Source organism: Heptranchias perlo, unplaced genomic scaffold (assembly GCF_035084215.1).
Source record: "Heptranchias perlo isolate sHepPer1 unplaced genomic scaffold, sHepPer1.hap1 HAP1_SCAFFOLD_63, whole genome shotgun sequence".
NCBI classification, from domain to species: domain Eukaryota; kingdom Metazoa; phylum Chordata; class Chondrichthyes; order Hexanchiformes; family Hexanchidae; genus Heptranchias; species Heptranchias perlo.
Window position 1 is genome coordinate 2,389,661 of NW_027139655.1, and position 21,700 is coordinate 2,411,360.

The 21,700-nt window shown below is 43.2% G+C and overlaps 1 non-coding gene across 1 annotated transcript; it reads left to right on the forward strand.

The window, feature by feature from the left end:
* Positions 1–17,264: 17,264 nt before the first annotated feature.
* Positions 17,265–17,336, forward strand: trnag-ucc (transfer RNA glycine (anticodon UCC)). Its single transcript has one exon. It is a non-coding gene; the product is annotated as a tRNA-Gly (tRNA).
* The last annotated feature ends 4,364 nt before the right edge of the window (positions 17,337–21,700 follow it).

The following is a 21,700-nucleotide window of genomic DNA, read 5'->3' on the forward strand; positions in this document are numbered from 1 at the left end:
AGTCCGGGTCTGGATTCCCTCAGTGACTCCAGGTGTCTCTTTCCGTTTGGTCGGAACTGATTCCCCCCCAGACTGAAACAGATTAAAGAGTAAACAGGAAATAAACAGATTGAACAACAGTGTGAAGAACAGGGAGACTGGGTTTAATATTTCAATAATAATTAAAGACAAATATTACCCATAAAAGGGACTGATTCCCATTGATATTTTATTTATTACATTAAACATTAACACAAACACTCACCCGATCCGCTCCAGACTGCTGCAGTTCTGTATGAGGGAGCGAAGAGCGGGGACAGATCGGTCTGTGAAGGAGTTTGATCTCAGGTTCAGAACCCTCAGTGACCGGTTTGTGCTGAGAGCGGAGACAAGATCCTCGGTACAAGAATCTGTGAGACCGATACATTCCAGACTGGGGATCAGAGAGAGAGAAATGACAGGGAATAATCAGTGTTTTTTAATAACATTATTACTGGTACGAATAATAATATACAGTGTTTCTTAAAAACACTAGCACTGAGAGTAATAAAATGTACAGTCTCTATTAATAACACGATTACTGGTACTAATAAAAATGTACAGTGCTTATTAATACCATTACTGATACTAATAATAATATAGTGTTTATTAATAACACTATTACTGATACTAATAATAATATACAGCGTTAATTAATAACACTATTACTGATACTAATAATAATGTACAATGCTTATTAATAACACTATTACTGATACTAATAATAATGTACAGTGTTAGATATCCAGTTATTATAAACACAATCTCACACAGTCTGATACTTACCACAGTTCCTGTATTTTACAGTCCGGGTTCCTCAGAGCCGCAAACAATAGTTTCACTCCTGAATCTCCCAGTTCATTTTTATTCAGGTTCAGAAACGTCAGTGACCGGTTTGAAATGAGAGCGGAGGAGAGATCCTCGCTGCAAGAATCTGTGAGAAAGTTCTCATCGAGACTGGGGATCAAAGAGAGAGAAATAACAGGAATCAGGATAAATATTCAGAATGTACAGTTTTTATTCATAACACTATTAATGATACTAATAATAATGTACAGTTTTTATTAATAACACTATTACTGACACGAATAATGTAAATGTTTATTAATAACACTATTAATGATACTAATAATGTACAGTGTTTATTAATAACACTATTATTAATACTAATAATAAAGTACGTTTCTTTAATAACACTATTACTGATACTAACAATAATGTACAGTGTTCATTAATAACACTATTACTGATACTAATAATAATGTACAGTGCTTATTAATTGCACTATTACTGATACTAATAGTGTACAGTGTTTATTAATAAGACTATTATTGATATTAATAAGAATGTACACTATTTTTAAAGCACTTTATTGATACTAATAATAATGTATAGTGTCGATTAATATCACTATTACTGATACTAATAATAATGTACAGTGTTTATTAATAACACTATTACTAATACTAATAATAATGTGCAGTGTTTATCAATAAGACTATTATTGATACTAATAAGAATGTACAGTGTTTAGTAATAAGACTATTATTGATACTGGTAATAATGTACAGTGTATATGAATATCATTATTGCTGATACTAATAATGTAGTGTTTATTAATAACACTATTACTGACACTAATAATAGTATCTAGTGTTTATTAATAACACTATTACTGATACTGATAATAATGTACCGTGTTTATTAATAACACTATCACTGATACTAATAATAATGTACAGTGTTTATTATTAACGCTATTCCTGATACTAATAATAAGATACAGTGTTTATTAATAACACTATTGCTGACACTCATAATTATGTGCGGTGTTTATTAATAACGCTATGACTGACGAATAATAATGTACATTGTTTATTATTAACACTATTACTGATACTAATAATAATGTATCGTGTTTTTAATAACACTATTATTGACACTAATAATAATCTACATTGTGAGACTGTCAAGAACGACAACAACTTGCAATTATGGAACGCGTTTAATGTCGTAGAACATTCCCAGGTGCATCACAGGAGAGTAATCAGGCAAAATTTGACACCGAGCCACTTAAGGAGATATTGAGACAAGAGCTAGTTTTTGAGGAGCTTTTTAATGGAAGAGAGAGAAGTGGAGAGCTTTACGGAGAGAATTCGAGAGCTTGGGGTCCGGACAGCTAAAGGCAAGGCCACCAGTGTTGGACGTGAGGAAACTGGGGATGCACAAGAGGCAAGAATTGGAGGAATGCAGCGATCCCGCGGGATTCTACAATTGGAGGGAGTTACAGAGATAGGGATGGGCGAGGCCATGCAGCGATTTAAACACGAAGTTGAAAATTTTAAATTCGAGGTGTTCCTTGACCGGGAGGCATTGTAGGTCAGCAGGCAAAGTGGGGTTGGGTAAACTGGACTTGGTGCGAGTTAGGATACAGGCAGCAGAGTTTTGGATGAAGTCGAGTCGAGACCATTGGAATAGTCGGGTCTGGAAGTAAGAAACGCGTGGATGAGGGTTTCAGCAGCAGATAGGCTGAGGCAGGGGCATAGACGGGCATTAATACGCAGGTGGAAATGGCGGTCTTAATGATGGATATTGAGTTGAAAGTTCAGCTCAGGGTTAAATAGGCCCCTGATGTTGAGAGAACCCCAGTTCAGACTTTGAATGTCGCCATGGAAGGGCATGGAGTCGGTGGCTAGGGAACAGAGTGATTGGTGCGACAGAAGACAGTGGGTTCAGTCTTTCCAACATTAAATTGGATGAAAGTTCTGCTCATCCAATGCTGAATGTCGGAGAAGCAGAGGAATAAATCAAAGGCAGTGGATGGGTCGAGAGAGGTGGTGGTGAGGTAGAGCTGGATGTCGCCAGCGTTCACGTGGAACCTGACGTCGTGTTTTTGGATGATGTCGCTGAGGGTCAGCATGTCGATGAGAAATAGGAAGGGACCTAGGATAGATCCTTGGGGAATCCAGAGGTAATTTTGCGGGAGCGAGAAGAGAAGCCATTGCAGGTGATTCGCTGGCTATGATTGGATAGATAAGAATGGAACCAGGCGAGCGCAGTCCCACCCAGCTGGACGATGGAGCAGACGCGTTGGAGGAGGATGGTGTGGTCAACCGTGTCAAAGGCTGCAGACAGGTCGAGAAGGATGAGCAGGGATTGTTTATCATCGTCACAGTCACATGGGATGTTATTTGTAACTTCAATACAGTGGCAGGGGCGGAAACCTGATTGGAGGGATTCAAACATGGAGTTGCGGGAAAGATGGGCATGGATTTGGGACACGTTCAGGAAATCTGGAGAGGAAAGAGAGATTGATTGGGGATGGGGCGCTACTTTGCAAGGACAGAGGGGGCAAGGATTTTTTTTTAAGGAGGGGTGATGATGGCAGATTTTACAGTACCTGAGGAGGGGGAACTGTTAACAGTATTAGCGAGCATAAGGACCAGGAATGGAAGTTGGTTGATTTGCAGTTTAGTGGGAATAAAGTCAAGGGAGGAAGAGGTGCGTCTCGTGGATAAGATGAGCTCCGAGATGGCATGAGGGGCGATTGGGGAGAATCTGGAGATAGGTTCGAGCTCAGGGACAGGGCATGGGGGAACCTTGGGGAAGTTTGGTGCGCGAGAAGGGAGGGAAGTGCTAGAGGCAGCTGAACGGATGGTCTCAATCTTAGTGACAAAGAAGTCGATGAGTTCCTCGGAACTGTTGTTGGAGGTGAGGCTGGAGGGGGCAGGGGTGAAGGGTTTAAATAGCTGGTTGGTACAGGAAAAGAAAAGTCGGGGTTATCTTTGCATTCCAGGATGATCCTGGAGTAGTGAGCAGTTTTCGCGGAGGAGAGCAGGACCCAATAATATGTGGTCCAGCCAAATCGGGCGATGAATGGCTAATTCAGCTGTCCGTAATAAACATTCAAATCTGCAGTCCTTGAACAAGGGAGCGGAGATCGGGGCCGTACCAGGGGGAAAGACGAGGGTCGGGGAGAGTTATGGTTTTAATGGGGACAAGGGCATCACAGGTGGAGGTGAGAGAGTGTTTGAGCAGTTCGGCAGCTGCAGAAGTATCGAGGTAGGAGAGTTTATATGGAGAGAGAGGTTACGTCAGAGAGGAAAGCAGAGAACTCAGATGAGATCCAGTTATTATAAACACAATCTCACACAGTCTGGGACTTACCCCAATTTCTGTATTTTACATTCCGGGTTTCTCAGAGCTGCAGACAGTAGTTTCACTCCTGAATCTCCCAGTTTATTTTTACCCAGGTTCAGACCCGTCAGTGACCGGTTTGTACTGAGAGCGGAGGCGAGATGCTTGGTGCAAGAATCTGTGAGGCCGACATCATCCAGACTAGGGATCAGAGAGAGACGGAGAGGGAAATGACAGAAATCAGCATAGATCACAGCCGAAATGATTTAATACTATTACTGATCCTAAAAGTAATATACAATGTGTATTACAAATACTATTGCTGATAATAATGATGCACCGTATTTAAAAATATTACTGATAATAATAATGTACAGTGTTTAATAATAACGACTATTACTGATACAAATAATAATGTACAGTGTTTATTAATAACACTATTAATGATACTAATAATAATGTACAGTGTTTATTAATAACACTATTAATTATACTAATAATAATATACAGTGTTTATTAATAACACTATTAATGACACTAATAATAATGTACAGTGTTTATCAATAACACTTTTAATGATACTAATAATAATGTGCAGTGTTTATTAATAACACTATTAGCCTTTATCGCAAGGGGGTTGGAGCACAAGTGTGAGGAAGTCTTGCTACAATTGTACAGGGCTTTGGTGAGACCACACCTGGAGTACTGTGCATAGTTTTGTTCTCCTCACCTAAGGAAGGATATACTTGCATTAGAATGGGTGCAACGAAGGTTCACCGGATTGCTTCCTGGGATGAGAGGGTTATCCTATGAGGAGCGATTAAGTAGAATGGGCCTGTACTTCCTGCAGTTCAGAAGAATGAGAGGTGATCTCATTGAAACATAAAACATTTTTTGGAGCGCTTGACAGGGTAGATGCCGAGAGGCTGTTTCCCCTCGCTAGAGAGTTTTGAACGGGGCTCATAGATTCACGGTAAGGGGTCGGCCATTTAGGACCGAGATGAGCAAAATTTCTTCATTCAGAGGTTTGTTAAACTTTGGCACTCTCTCCCTCAAAGGGCCGTGATGCTGAGTCGTTGATTATATTGAAGGATGAGATCGACAGATTTTTGGATACTAAGGGAATCACCGGATATGGGGGTAGGGTCGGAAAGTGGAGTTGACGTCTAAGGTCAACCATGATCTTATTGAATGTCGGAGCAGGCACGAGGGGCCGTATGGCCCACTCCTGCTCCTAATTCTTATGTTCTTATGTTCTTACTATTAATGATATTAATAAACACTGTACATTATTATTAGTGTCACTATTGCTGATACTGATAATGTCGAGTGTTTATTAATAACACTATTACTGATACTGAATAATCTACAGTGTTTATTAATGACACTATTACTGATATTAATAAACACTGTACATTATTATTAGTAACTGATACTAATAATAATGTACAGTGTCAGACATCCAGTTATTATAAACACAATCTCACACAGTCTGGTACTTACCACAGTTCCTGTATTTTACAGTCTGGGTCCCTCAGAGCCACAGACAGTAGTTTCACTCCTGAATCTCCTAGTTTATTCTGACTCAGGTTCAGAACCGTCAGTGACCGGTTTGTCCCGAGAGCGGAGACGAGATCTTCGGTACAAGAATCTGTGAGACTGACACCATCCAACCTAGAGATCAGAGAGAGAGGAACAGAGAAATAACAGGAATCGGGGTATAACCCAGGATTTATTAATAACAATATTACTGATACTAATAATGCACAGTGTTTATTAATATTATTACTGCTACTAATAATAAGGTACAGTGTTTATTAATAACACTATTACTGATACTAATAATAATATACAGTGTTAGACATCCAGTTATGATAAGCGTAATCTCACACAGTTGGTACTTACCCCAGTGTCTTTATTTTACAGTCCGGGTTCCTCAGAGCCGTAGACAGTAGTTTCACTCCTGAATCTTTCAGTTTATTATTACCCAGGTTCAGAACCGTCAGTGACCAGTTTGTACTGAGAGCGGAAGAGAGATCCTTGATACAAGAGTTTGTAAGACCAACATCTTCCAGCCTGGAGTTCGGAAAGATTAAACATCAAGGATATCAAGGTAAGATACAGCATGGGTGAGATTGTACATGTGCAGGGACACAGAACAGACGGTATCACATTGGACGCCTGTAATATTGTCCGTCCGAAATTCTGTTCCAATAACTTCAATAGGACTGGATATCGGGCGTGTCCTATAATGGGTGGCAAATGGTATTACGTCTATTCTGCGTCCTCGCCCATGTCCAAATACACCCCTAGCATTGATCATACTATTACTGATACTTGTAATAATGTACAGTGTTGGGCATAGTTATTATAAACACAATCTCACAGAGTCTGATACTTACCCCAGTTTCTGTATTTTACAGTCCGGATTCCTCAGAGGCGCAGACAGTAGTTTCATTCCTGAATCTCCCAGTTTAATAGCCTGCAGACTGAACACAGACAGAGAGTGAGAAACACATTGGGGGAAATTTTAACGGGGAGCCGGGAAGAGGGGGCATGGGGGAATTCCTGACGGGCGTAACAAGCGACCAATGGGATACCGTCAGATGTGAGCAAAACAGAGCACTCTGGGACTGAATATTGAGCAGAGTGTATAAAATGAAACCAATGGGATATCGCCTGATCTGCTGTGCCTCCCCGCTCACGTACAATTTAAGCCACGCTGACAATTTACTATCACTGGTTTCACGTTCCTCGTGAAGACCAATCTCACCCCTCTCAGTATTTATTAAATAAAGTGTTGTCTGTGTGAAGCCTTGAAATGTCCCTCAGTCTGGTCTAATTCTCCGATGATCAGAATTACCTTCCCGGAGGTCAGTGACCAGCCCCGTCATGTTTGGTCCTCGCACACAGTGGGCGGATTACCGGGAAATCCCGTGTCCATTCCCGGAGGTTTTACTGGAAACCATCTACTGTGTGCGAAACCTAGCTGTGTGCTGATTGTAGGAAAGTGTCACCCGGTTGTCCGGTGTGAGTCTGTGTCCTGGGATACAATCGGGCAACCGGGGAGTTTTGGAGCCTTTAAAACAATAGCAGGTTGTGTTATTTAAAGAACAGTATTGGGAACAACTTTAAACAAATAACAGCCGAAAACGTCCCTTGATCTAATTTTCTCAATCTAACACATTATTGGCCCCTCGCCGGAAACCATTTTATTATATATCATGATATAAAGGACTTATTTTACCTGGTGTTCTGTGCAATTGATATGGTAAATTAATGGTACGTTTTAAATTATTTTTATCTGCACTGGTGTTAGGGTATTACTAACCAATCCTCTTATCATTTGTAATATTTGTGTTGAAACTGTTTCACTCTGGTTTAACTGAACTGTTTGTTTCCCTTCATTCCGGAGCAACAATACAATCCGTGACTGTTCGACAATTGGCCGAACAGTTCGAGACAAATAAACAGTTACCTCAACACCTGGCATTTGTGTAATGCGGGTCCCAGCCGCTGGAGTCCTTCAGACTGAATGGAGCAGTTCTCTAGATTGAGGTGTTTTATTGTATCACAGAGTCCAATGACATGAGACAGCACTGCACAGTCAATCGGGGTCAGTCGTAATGCCCGCCGTGAGTCCCAGTGTCCAAATATAAGTGTTTCCACAGATCCCACTGTGGCCCGAGCCAGAGCTGTATTCTGAGACTCAAACAGGTAGTGGAATGTGTTCAGGAGGTTCCTTTTACCAGTTTCACTTTCTGTTTTTCCAATCTGACCTTCAACCTTCTCCTTCACCCAGTCAATCACTCCGCAGATCGTTTGATGAAGAAATGGATCCAGAAACTCCTCCAGGGGCCGAGCTGACTGTGAGGAGGAGAGACCAACAACAAAACGGAGAAATATCTCAAATCGCCCATCTTCGTTGCTGTGGGCTTCACTGAGGAGTTTCCGGACGTCCCCAGGGTCTGAAGTCAGGAATTGTGCGAGTGCAGCTACAAACTCTTGGATGGTGAGGTGCGGGAATGTGTAAACCACACTCTGGGCAGAATCATCTCTCTCCAAAAGTTCCATCATGAACCCAGACAGGAACTGGGAAGGTTGCAGATTGTAGTTGATCAAATCTCCATTTCTAAACACAATCTTCTTCTCGGAGACTCCAGTGAAGGCCATCTCACCGATCTTCAGTAACACATCACGGGGGGATTCAATCTCTCGGCCATGGTTTTTCAGAATGTTATAAATATAGTAGGAATATAGTTGGGTGATGGTCTTGGGAACTCGCTGCTTTTTCCTGTCTCTTTGTGTGAAGAAGGGACCCAGTGACAGACCGAGGATCCAGCAGTAGGAAGGGTTGTAACACATGGTGTACAGGATCTCGTTCTCCTTCACATGTTTGAAAACAGCTGCTGCCACCGCCTGATCTTCAAAAAACTTGTTGAAATATTTCTTCCGTTCTTCACCAACAAATCCCAGGATTTCAGCCCAGACACTGATCTCAGCCTTTTCCAATAAATGTAATGCAGTGGGGCGGCTGGTCACTAGCACTGAACATCCTGGGAGCAGCTTGTGCTGTATTAAACTGTACACAATGTCAGACACTTCACACCAGTCTTCAGGATCTGTGCAGATGTAATCAGCCTCTGTATTTATCCGATTGTTTGCAAAATCGATACTGTCCTTGAATTCATCTAAACCATCGAATATAAACAGTAATCTCTCTGGGTTCTTCCAGAGCTCTGCCAGAATATTCCCAAAGTAAGGATACAGATCCAGTATCAGATTCCTCAGGTTTATTCTACAGTTAATAGCGTTCAAATCCCGGAATTTAAAACTGAAAACGAATTGAAAGTGAGGGTATATTTTCCCAGTGGCCCAGTCATAAACAATCTTTTGTACCATTGTTGTTTTTCCAATCCCCGCGACTCCGCTCACTGCTGCTGAACTCCCAGATTTGGATTTTCTCCGGGAAAAGCTGCTCTGGAACAATTGATCAGTTCGGATTTTTTCCAGTTCTTTCCGGAGATGTTTCTCTCTCCACTCTTCATGGTCTCGGCCTCTTGCCAGCAGTTCATGTTCTACAAGTGTCCGATCTCGAACAGTAGAAATGACCGTTAGCTCAGTGTATAGAGTGACCAGCTGGAAAATCTTAACCTTCTCCTTTATTAGGATCGTGTTCACTCTCAGTATTTCAGTTTGTCCCCGGAGTGTTTCCTTGTGTTTCTTTTGAACAGCTTCAATTGGAACGGACAAAATGGTTCTCAATTTTAGTTATTTTGACAACTTCTCAATATCACTTTAATATTCAGTGTTATTTCGTCAGGCCTTGGGCAGGTTATCTTTGGTATTGTGGGCACTGGGAGAGGGACAGACTGTGAACGGACAGAAGTTCCACTGTTATTGTATCAAACCTCGGGCAGATTATCTGGGATGTTGTGGGCATTGGGAGAGGGACAGACTTTGAATGAACAGAAATTCCACTGTTATTGTATCAGGTCTAGGGCAGGTTATCTGGGATATTGTGTGTACCGGACAGACTGAATGGACAGAATTCCATTGTTTTAAATCAGTTGTGGGGATGCTTTTAGAAACGATAATCCTGAACAAAATTAATTTTCACTTGATCAAGTGTGGATTAATTGACTGAAGCCAGCACCGATTTGTTCAAGGCAAATCGTGTTTAACTATCTTGATTGAGTTTTTAAGTGAGGTGACAGATAGCGTTGATGAATGCAATGCGATTGATGTGTATATGGACTTTCAAAAGGCGTTTTATAAAGTGCTGCATAATAGGCTTGTTAGCAAAGTTGAAGGCCATAGAATAAAAGGGGCAGTGGCAGCATTGATGGGAAATTGGCTCAGTGACAAGAAATGGAGAGTTGTAGTGAACGGTTGTTTTTTGGCCTGGAGGAAGGTATACAGTGATGTTCCCCAAGGGTCGGTACTAGGACCACTGCTTTTTTTGATAGATATTAATGACTTGGATTTGAGTGTGCAAGGCACAATTTCAAAATTTGCAGATGGCACAAAACGTAAAAGTGCAGTAAATAGTGAGGAGGATAGTGATGGACTTCATGAGTACATAGAAAGGCTGGTGGAATGGGCGGACACATGGCAGATGAAATTTAATGCAGAGAATTGCGAAGTGATACATTTTGGCAGGAAGAATGAGGAGAGGTAATATAAATTAAATGGTATAATTCTAAAGGGAGTGCAGGAACAGAGAGACCTGGGGGTGTATGTGCTCAAATCTTTGAAAGTGACAGGACAAGTTGAGAAAGCAGTTAAAAAAGCAGACGGGATAATTGGCTTGAAAAATAGATGCATAGACTACAAAAACAAGGAAGTTACGTTGAACCTTTATAACACCCTGGTTTGGCCACAACTGGTGTATTGTGTCCAATTCTGGGCACCGCACTTTAGGAAGGATGTGAAGGCCTTGGAGAGAATGCAGAAAAGATTTACTAGAATGGTTGCACGGAAGAAGGACTTCAGTTAAGTGGATAGACTGGAGAAGCTGGAGTTGTTCTCCTTACAGCAGAGAAGGTTGGGAGGAGCTTTGATAGAAGTATTCAAAATTATGAAGGATTTAAATAAATTAAATAAGGATAAACTTTGCCCATTGGCAGGAGGGTCGAGAACCACAGGGCACAGATTTAAAGTGATTGGCAAAAGAACCGAAGGCGAGATGAGGAAAAACTATTTTTAAGCAGCGAGAAGTTATGATCTGGAATGCTTTGCCTGAAAGGGTTTGTGGAAGCAGATTCAATAGTGGCTTTCAAAAAGGGATTCATTAAATGCTTGAAGGGAAAGTTTTGCAGGGCTACGAGGAAAGAGAAGGGGAATGGGACTAACCTGATAGCTCTTAAAAAGAGCCAGCAGGGGCTCGAGGGGCCGAGTGGACTCTTGTGTGCTGTAAACATTTTATGATTCTAATGTATCAGATCCTGGGCAGGTTATCTGGGGTATTGTGAGCTCTGCGAGAGGGACAGGCTGTGAATGGACAGAAATTCCATTGCTATTGTATCAGACCTCGGACAGGTTATCTTGGATATTGTGGGCACTGGGAGAGGGACAGACTGTGAATGGACAGAAGTTCCACTGTTATTGTATCAGACCTCGGGCAGGTTATCTGGGATATTGTGGGCATTGGGAGAGGGACAGACTGTGAATGGACAGAACTTCCACTGTTATTGTATCAGACCTCGGACAGGTTATCTGGGATATTGTGGGCACTGGGAGAGGGACAGACTGTGAATGGACAGCAGTTCCACTGTTATTGTATCAGACCTCGGACAGGTTATCTGGGATATTGTGGGCACTGGGAGAGGGACAGACTGTGAATGGACAGAAGTTCCACTGTTATTGTATCAGACCTCGGACAGGTTATCTGGGATATTGTGGGCACTGGGAGAGGGACAGACTGTGAATGGACAGAAGTTCCACTGTTATTGTATCAGACCTCGGACAGGTTATCTGGGATATTGTGGGCACTGGGAGAGGGACAGACTGTGAATGGACAGCAGTTCCACTGTTATTGCATCAGATCTGTATTTCTTTAGTCACCATATCACAGGTAAATATTACTGCCGTTCTAAAAGTACAGAGGGGAATCAGAAAGACGATTAAAGGTATTAGGAGTTTAGGGTGAGGGAATGGTGAGCGGGTTTGATGTATTTCGATTGAGCAAGAGACTTCGGTATTGAATCATTTCAACGTAATTCACAATATTAATGCAGGAAACAGGCTAACACTCACGAAAATAATTAGAGACGGAGAAAATTGAAAGTCAGAATTAAGAAAGGAAATTATGGCAATTTTCTCACCCAGTTAACAGGGTAGGACACAAAAGGGGCAGTGCAAGTGGGGTCAAGAGACAATCGGACGTGTTTCTGTGGATACACTGAGAGGAGCAAATGGCGGGGTCATCTCTTCCAGCAGGGACAGGTTTATTTGGGCCAAATAGTCTTTTCCTGTCTCTAATCATTCTCCTGTTATATTGAGTTTCAGAAAATGCAAACATTTTTTCAGCAGTTTTACCCCTACATTGAATGTGTTTTTCGCATAGTCCTGTCATTTCACCGATTAGAATTAGAATTAGAACTACTGCCCACATCACTCAGTGTAATGTTAGAGCAGAAAACATTCACAGTTCATTTCAACGATTCTCCCAATAATTAGACTCCGTTGTTTCATTTTGGTCTGAATTGCTTATAATGCAGGTTTGGGAAATTACACATTTGTTCTCGTCGGTCATTAAATTGGGTCTAAAAGACCCTGAGTTAAAGGACTATTGTTTGAGTACTATAAGGTTCTCTCTTTCCGTGCCATTAGGAAGCCAGCCCATAACTTCCGAGTTACCCTGAATATTGTCTTTCCCTCACATTTCATCACGGATTAATGATCCATTGTGTGAACATCTGTACATCTTCTCAGATCAGATCGAACACTTTGACGTCTCATTCTGGCTGTGAAATTATAACATTTCAATATTTCTCCACCTCATCCCCTGCAGTCTGTGATGGGTCACATTTCCAGGGGCGCAGTTAACACTTAACGTCTGGATCATAACACTGCTCTTTACTTGTGAGCCCAGAGTGTCTGGGCGGTACAAAGGATATGTGTATTAGTATTCAGAGTTCCGGAATCCTACCAGGTGTGTATAGGGTCTCACAGTGTTACAGGATCCTGCCAGATGGGTATGGGGATTCAGAATATACCAGAATACTGCCAGGTTTGCATGGGTTTTCACAGTGTATTAAGATCCTGCCAGGTGTGTATGGGGTTTGACAGTTTACCGGGATCCTGCGGACACGGTCCCGAAGCGATGATCTGCTGTAACGAGGCTGCTCTTTGCTCCCTTCCCCCGGGGACCGTGATCTCTCCATTCCCGGCTGTTTTAAACCATCTTCTTCCGCTCACTGAGGGAATGGCGCCCACAATTCCCAATCCAAAAATCGATGGAAACTTTCCCCAATTGGAATTTCTCCGAGTCTGAGCAAAGGAAGTGGGTCTGGGGGAGAGGTCAGAGGGAATGGGGTCCACAGGCAGTGCTGGAACAGGCACCAGAATGGGAAACAGATGGGATTCCACCAGTGCCTAACGCTGGAATCCAGACTGACTTTACAATCTCCAACTATTAAACTAGATGTTTCCATCCCTGATGTTTCGCTCGGGGTCTTTTGATGGTAAAGAACCTTTCAGAGATAAAGTGAGCGGCTGTGAAATCGGCCAATGGATTCTCTTCATTAATGGCCCCTATAATGTGTGACGAAGAGAGGATTTCCCAAACCAATCCTGGAGAAACATGGGAGGAAAGTGGGAGTCGGTGTATTTGCTGGGACCGTGTAGGGTTAATATCAGGCAGCAACAGTCGCAGATTAATGTAACCGGAGTGAAACTGTAGGTCACTGAGAGTAATATCGAACAGCCCTGAGCTGTAAAACTGCAAATAGTACAACAGGCATTAGAGGGTTAAATGTGACCCATTGTTTCTGTCCCTCTCTGTACTGTCCCTGAGTGTGGGATTAATAGTGTTTCTGACCCTTGTACAATATCAGTGAGAGATGAGATTGCATCTTCTGTCTCTCCAACGCGATCTTTCTGGATAAAACGGCACTTTACCGGTCAGTCTCGAACTAATACTGTTAACGTCTGTCTGTCACTGTGTCTCACCGCTCTCTCTGTCTCTCTCACCGTGTCTGCCTCCCTCTCTCTCTCTGGTGCTGTATATGAAGGTGGATACTGCTTTTGAGCGTGATTTGGACACAGATAGGAAGTGTAAGACTGATACTGTCTCTCTCTCTCTATTGCTGGACATGAAAGTGGGATACTGTCTGATATAAAATAGAGAGAATGAGATGTCCGGGCCGGGCCTCACTGTAACTGGGGATGTGTTCGGCTCCAGTCCCAGTTCATGGTCATAATCTTTTCACAGATTCAGGGCGAGAGTCTCTGTGAGACGGGAACACTGGTGGAGTAACTCCGCGTCAAAGCTCAAACCCCAACACATGAGATTCTCCAAATAAGCTGGAATAAGGTGTTTGTAAAACGCTGAACCCGTCTGGGAGGGGATGTGTGGGGAGATCGAACAAGGAAACAGACTGAAATGGAGGAGCCGAGTTGACTTGTTATCGAATGGACTGTATTTAGGCAGGAATATGAACGATTTCTCATTGTAACGGGGCTTATTTGAAAGCTTCGGGTTTTGGGAATCCTTGAATATGAAGCCCGGGTCTTTCAGGGTTTGTGCGGAGCGCTGAGATTCGGTTCTGTTATCGATAAACGGTTTGAAACTGTCGGATGGAGAGAACTGGAGGTGGAGCTGGAAGATCAGAGGCCACTCTCCGCTCTGTCACTCTGACTGTCTCCTCCCCTCCCGATTTCTCTGTTTAATCCCCCATATGGAACCAAAGCGGGTCGGTGGACTCTAAACACGGTTTACTCGTTAACAGGACGAAAGGCGAGTAATGTTCCTGATCTCCTGGGCACCAGGTAATTCACTGTTATTTGTTTCTATACAGAGTTACATTTCAGTGATTCCCCAGTGCGTTCTGTAAATAATCCAACAAAATAGAACAGAAATGGAGCGAAGCGCTGAATTCCACAGATGTGGAAAGGTTAGTCGAGCAGTTCTGGTGAATCTTTACGAGCCCAATATGGCAAGTAGTTTAAATAAATACAAGAAACCTGGTGATGTGTGGGCTGGGGTCTATAAGTCACCGTTTAAAGTACCGGACTGTGGTCACTGCCCCGACTCCAGTCCCATTAATACCTCATCTCGTCCACAACGAGACAAAAGCAGCTCAAAGCCACACTGGTAGCATGATATTAGCGTTTCCCTTCACACAGTAACCAGCCCTTTCACAGATACAGAGGGTGGCTCTGAAAAGAGCCTTTACATCGAGTTACATTGAAATTACAGCACAGAAACAGGCCATTCTGCCCAAATAGTCTATGCCGGCGTTTATGCTGCTCATGAGCCTCGTCCTTCCTTACTTCATCTAACCCTATCGGCATATCCTTCTATTCCTTTCTCCCTCATGTGCTGATCTATCTTCCCCTTAAATGTCCCTCTGTTATTTGCCTCAGATACAACCTCGTAGTTGCAAGTTCCACATTCCAACCACTCTCTGGGTAAAGCAATTTCTCCTGAATTCCCTATTTGGTTTATGAGCGACTATTTTATTTTTATTACCTGAAGTTTTGGACTCCCCACAAGTGGAAACATTTTCTCTACATCTATCCTAACAAACCCTGTCATTATCTTCAAAATCTCGATCAGATCAACCCTCAGCCTTCTCTTTTCTAGTGTACCGAGACCCAGTCTGTGCAGCCTTTCCTGATAAGAATATCCTCTCATTTCTGGTATCATCCTTGTGAATCTTGTTTGCACCTTCTCCAGTGCCCCGGTGTCTATAATATGGAGACGAGACCTGTTCGCAGTATTCCAAGTCTGGTCTAAACAAGGTTCTATACAAGTTTAACATAACTTCTTTGCTTTTCAACTCTATCCCTCCAGAAATGAATCCCAGTGTTTGATTTGTCTTTTTATGACCTGATTAACGTGGGTCGCTACTTTTAGTAATTTGTGTATCTGTCCCACTCGATCCCTTTGCTCCTCTATCCCGTTTAGGCTCTTATTATCCAAGCAGTGTGTGACCTCCTGATTCTTCATTCTGCAAGTTCATTAATGTCCTCTTGCATTTTGATGCATTCTTCCTTTGTATTAACTTAATCCCCCAATTTGGTGTCGTCCACAAATTTTGGAATTGTACTTCCGATTCCCGAATCCAAATCGTTAATGTAAATTGTGAAGAACAGTCGTCCCAGCAACTGGAACTCCACATCCCACCTTTTGCCAGTCTGAGTAGCGACCCTTAACCTCTATTCTCGGCTTTCAGTTTTGTAGCCAACATACTAACCATTCTGCCACCTGACCCTGACTCCACGAGCTCTGAACTTAGCCATGAGTCTACAATGTGGTACATTATAGAAGGCCTTCGGAAAATCCAAATATATCACATCTACTGCATTAAACTTGTCTACACTTTCTGTTCCTTCTTCAAAGATTTCAATCAGGTTGGTCCTGTCCTTTGGGTTATCAGATTAAGCCTTGGCCGGTTTACTTGCTCTTGGAGCTCACAATGCTGGTTTTCTTCGGCAGCAGCACGGCCTGGATATCAGACAACACCCTGAGCGATGGTCACCCTTCCCAGCAGCTTGTTGAGCTCCTCGCCGTTGCGGATGGCCAGCTGCAGGTGTCTGGGGATAATGCGGGTCTTCTTGTTTGTCCAGGGCCGCTTTGCCGGGCAGCTCGAGGATTTCAGCCGTCAGATACTTGATGCCAAGCAGCCAGATAGACCGGAGCTCCGGCACCCACACGTTCAGCATAGTTCCCCTTCCGCAGGAGCCTGTGAACACGGGCAACAGGGAACTGCAGTCCGGCCCGGGATGAGCGAGACTTGGCCTTGGACCGAGCTTTACCGCCTGTTTTTCCTCTTCCAGACATTTCCACAATCTCACAAACACTTTCACAAAGAATGAAGAAATCCTCCCGCACTCGCCCTTCTCATACATTCTGGAGGATTACAGTGGGGGCACTTGTGATGGGTCTCTCTCAGAGTGTTTACACTGCCCGCTCACCCTCACTGATATTCTATCTTTGAACTGCTGTAATATTGTCCTTCAGTAATATTGCTGCTCCTCCTCCTTTCCCTATTTCCCTGTCCTTTCTCAAGATCTTATAGACTTGAATATTAAACTGCCATTCCTGCCCAGTTGGTGGTCAGGTCTCTGTAATGATTTAATGGAATTATTTAACTTTACTCAATGGCTGATGTGAGCTGTGGTAAAATGTATTTCCAGCTGGTCAAGTATTGCAGGTATCGACTGTCTCTTCAGTCCGATATCAGGTGAAGAATTACTGGCTGGTGTGGAATTTCCATTGATTGGGGGTTGGTGAAATCTACTGGGCGGAAACAGGAACTGCAACAGAGCGAGAAAGGATCCGTCAGAAACCAGTGAAAATGAAGAACAAAATCCAACAGCCTGCAGTGTCTGGTCAGGATCTGATGTTTGGGAAATATTTTATTGTTTGGTTATTTTCAGCGATGGTGGTATAGTGGTGAGCATAGCTGCCTTCCAAGCAGTTGACCCGGGTTCGATTCCCGGCTATCGCAGTTAAGTGTTTTTATTAGTTTATTTCCATCAGAAACTCTGAAGTTGATAATCGAATTTGATGCAGTTCAGTTGGATATTGTTTCCAAAACATAATCGGGTGTAATTATAGTAAAATGTTTTCAACCTTCATTTCTTTTCCCTATAGAAGGAAAAGAGGAAAAACATGCTGGAAATACTGAGTTACCAAGGGTCCAATGAGAGTGAGGAAGGGAAATGATGTTTTAGCCTTTATTGTAAGGGTGTTGGAATATAAGTGTAAGGAGGTCTTGCTGCAATTGTAGTATGAGGAAATATTGCGTTAAATTGGCCAATATTCGGTGGAGTTTAGAAGAATGAGAGTTGATCGCATTGAAATGTATAAAATTCTTAGACGGCTTGACAGGGTAGATGCTGAGAGTTTGATTCCCCTGGCTGGAGAGTCAAGAACTGGAGCTCATCGTCTCAAGATAAGGAATCGGCCATTTTGGACCGACATGAGGAAACATTTCTTCACTCAAGGGATTGTGAATCTTTGGAATTCTCTACACCCCAGAGGGCTGTGGATGATCAGTCGTTGAGTTATATTGAAAGCTGAGATCGATATATTTTTTGGACTCTTGGGGAATCAAGGGATATGGGGATGGGGCAGGAAAGTGGACTTGAGATCGAAGATCAGCCATGATCTTATTGAATGGTGGAGCAGGCTCGATGAGCCATATGGCCTATTCTGCTCCTATTTCTTATGTTCTTATGTAAAGAGCTTTATTTCCAAGTGTGCTGACGACAATAATTTAGGTAGTACAGTAAACATTGTAGATGGGAGCAGAAATTTGCAAAGGGACATTGATAGATTACGTGAGTGGGTGAAACTGTGGCAGATGGAGTTCAACTTGAGGAAGTGTGAGGTCATCCCTTTGGTCCATAAAACGATAGATCAGTTTATTTTCTAAATGGCAAGAAGCTAGGAACTGTGGGGGAGGAGAGCGATTTAGGGTTCCAAGTTCAGAAATCACTAAAAGTGATCACTAAATCACAAAAAAATGATAAAAAGGAGATTAAATTTTGAACTTTATCTCAAGGGAATTGGAATAAAAAGTAGTGGAAGTTCTGTCACCGTTATACAGAGCTCTGTTTAGGCAGCATTTAGAGTTCAGTGCTCAGTTCTGGGCACCGCTCTCTCTATAATTGCTTGGAATGAGAAGAGTTTTTTCATTAAAGGAAGCTGACTGAACTGCAGGGTTTTTGAAGAGTTACGCTCAGAAATGGGAGCGGAGCTCATTTATTGCTTCACATTGTTACAACACATTGAGGAGAACAGCATCAATGAAGATAAAGGGAATGAAATGAAATGTGTCACACAGTTACATCTCGCTGCTCTGTCTGACCATTTTAGTCGCTACTTCCCTGCAGAGGGATTTGAAAATTTGAAGGAAAAGCGTTGGGTGAAAGATCCTTTTGCTTTCGAAAATCCTGAATCAATAATGAGGCTAAACTTGATGCCTGAGCAAGAAAACGAGCCGGTGCGACTCACCTTTGAGCACACTGAAAACAGGCCACAAGTCATTCAGTTTGTCATCTTTTTGGATCAGTGCTTTCAAAGAATATCCTCTGTTATGATTACTGCTCTGTTGTTGCTGCCGTTCCCAACAACCTACATGTGCGAACTGGGATTTTCGACTTTGAAAAGGTTAAAAACAAGAGAAAGAAACTCAACAGCGCACCTGATATGCGAGAAGCACTTTCATCCAGTGATCCAGATTGGAACGAGATCATGACCAACTGACAGACCCACCCCTCACATTAAGTAAGTGAAACTCAACCTGATCTTCTTCTACTGTATTTATACTGTATTTAAAATGTTTTTCAAGCAACATCGATGTCTCATTTTAGTTATTACTTGAAGTGAAGTGAAGAGCGAGCATGGACTGACCTTTATTGGGATTTGATGAAAACTCCAGTCTGAAATTATTATTGTTTGGGGTCCCTGGGGGACGTGTTTTTCTTCCATTGTGTCACGAGAAAAATAGTTTGAGAAACTCTGTTCTACATTGTACGGTCAATGTCTGTTCATCAAAACCGCTCTGAATTCCTCAGTCTGTATTTCCAGAAACGGTTCTGTGGGCGACGCGCGCAATGGAACTCTGACCCACAATCTGCGACTAATGGCGACCGGAGGGCCCACAATCCACCGCGCCCCAGAAAACCCTCTATCTCTCCAAGGCGCTGATTTCTCCAGCCAGCGGCCCTTGCCGCGCCTGCGCATTGCGCCCCTTCGAATAGAGATAGACCGTATTCTACCGCGCGCGGCATTCTGGGTAATGTCAGCCGCCATTGCAATCCCCACTTGCTGATAATTCTCTGATGGGGTTTGGAAGGGAGAGGTTTATCCAATCAAAAGCAAAATAATGCGGAATCTGGAAATGTGAAATATAAAGAGAAAATGCTGGAAAGCAAGTGAGGCAGCGTCTGTGGAGAAAGAAACAGAGTTAACGCTTCAGGTTAGAGTTAAAAATTTCGTCAGAACTGGAAGAAGTTAAAGATTTAACAGTTTTTAAGCAAGTAGAGAGCCAGGGAAAGGTGGGGGGAGGGAAAGAAGAAAAGGGAAGGTCTGTGATAGGGTGGAGGGCAGGAGTGATAAAGCGACAAAAGGGATGATGGTGCACGGGGAGGAGGGTGGTAATGGGTCAAGTAAAGAAACAAAAGATGGGTCGAGAGGAGCTTTAAATGGTTCCAGTCAGTTAGATGTGTAAAAGAGACTGTGAACCGAAAGAAACGCTTTTGAAGCTGAGAGAGAGGGTCATGCTGTGTAACCGGGCGCAATCACTCACCCACAGCCCAAACAAAATTTATTTCCCACTTGGCGTGAAACAACCATCCATGTTATTTGATTTTAATTAGTTTTTGTCTCTAAATTGTATCATCTTTCTCCGATTGTATTTCCCAACTCAGATTCAAGGCCTCCAAACCAACCCAAATGTTGGAGATGGTGCGATGGGTTTAGATTTCAGCAGAGAAAGGAGGGTGAGTGTGTGGGACGGGGATTTACAGTCTGGGGGAATGAGCAGGAAGAATGTTCCATAGAAACTAGATTTGCCTGTTCTGAATTTCTATCATGTATTCACAATGAGGAGTTTTGTTATCTACTTTTACAGGTTCTTACAAGGGGATGATTTGCAGACAGGAAACTCGGACCAAACATCACATCAAGATCTGACTGTCACTCAATTCACCAGCACCTGAAGATCATCGGCCTTTGAACATAGAAGGAGAAATGTTCATCGGTTCTGTCTGTGGGAAAAGATTTCAAACATCAGTGTAACTGGAAAAGCACCGAGACACACACACCCGAGTGAGAGTGTTCCAGTGCACTGACTGTGGAAAGAGCTTTAACCAGTTACACAGTATGAAAACACATCACACCATTCACAGCGGGGAGAAACCAGACACGTGTTCTCTGTGTGGACGAGGCTTCAACTGATCGTCCAACCTGAAGAGACACAAGGACACGCGCACCATGGAGAAACCGTGGAAATGTAGGGACTGTGGGAAGGGATTCAGTTACCCATCCCAGCTGGAAACTCATCGACGCAGACACACTGGGGAGAGGCCGTTCACCTGCTCCGTGTGTGGGAAGGGATTCACTCAGTCATCCCACCTGCTGAGACATCAGCGAGTTCACACTGGGGAGAGGCCGTTCACCTGCTCCGTGTGTGGGACGGGATTCACTCATTCATCACACCTGCTGAGTCACCAGCGAGTTCACACTGGGGAGAGGCCATTCACCTGCTCCGTGTATGGGAAGGAATTCACTTGTTCATCCGGCCTCATTGACCATCAACGTGTTCACACTGATAAGAGATGTTCCAAATATTTTGACTGTGACAATAATTTTAAAAGCAGAAATGAGCTGCTGAAACACCAACGCACTCACACTGGGGAGAGGCCGTTCACCTGCACTGAGTGTGGGAAGGGATTCACTCAGTCATCCAACCTGCTCACACACCAACGTATTCACACTGGGGAGAGGCCGTTTACCTGCACTGTCTATGGGGAGGGATTCACTTAGTCATCCCATCTGCTGAGAAACCAGCGAGTTCACACTGGCGACAGGCCGTTCACCTGCTCCGTGTGTGGGAAGGGATTCACTCAGTCATCCCACCTCATTGAACATCAACTTGTTCACATTGATAAGAGACTTTTTAAATATTCTGACTGTGAGAAGAGCTTTAAAAGAAAAAGTGATCTGCTGACACACCAACGTACTCACAATGGGGAGAGGCCGTTCACCTGCTCCGTGTGTGGGAAGAGATTCACTCGATCATCCCACTTGCTGAGACACCAGCGAGTTCACACTGGGGAGAGGCCGTTCACCTGCTCCGTGTGT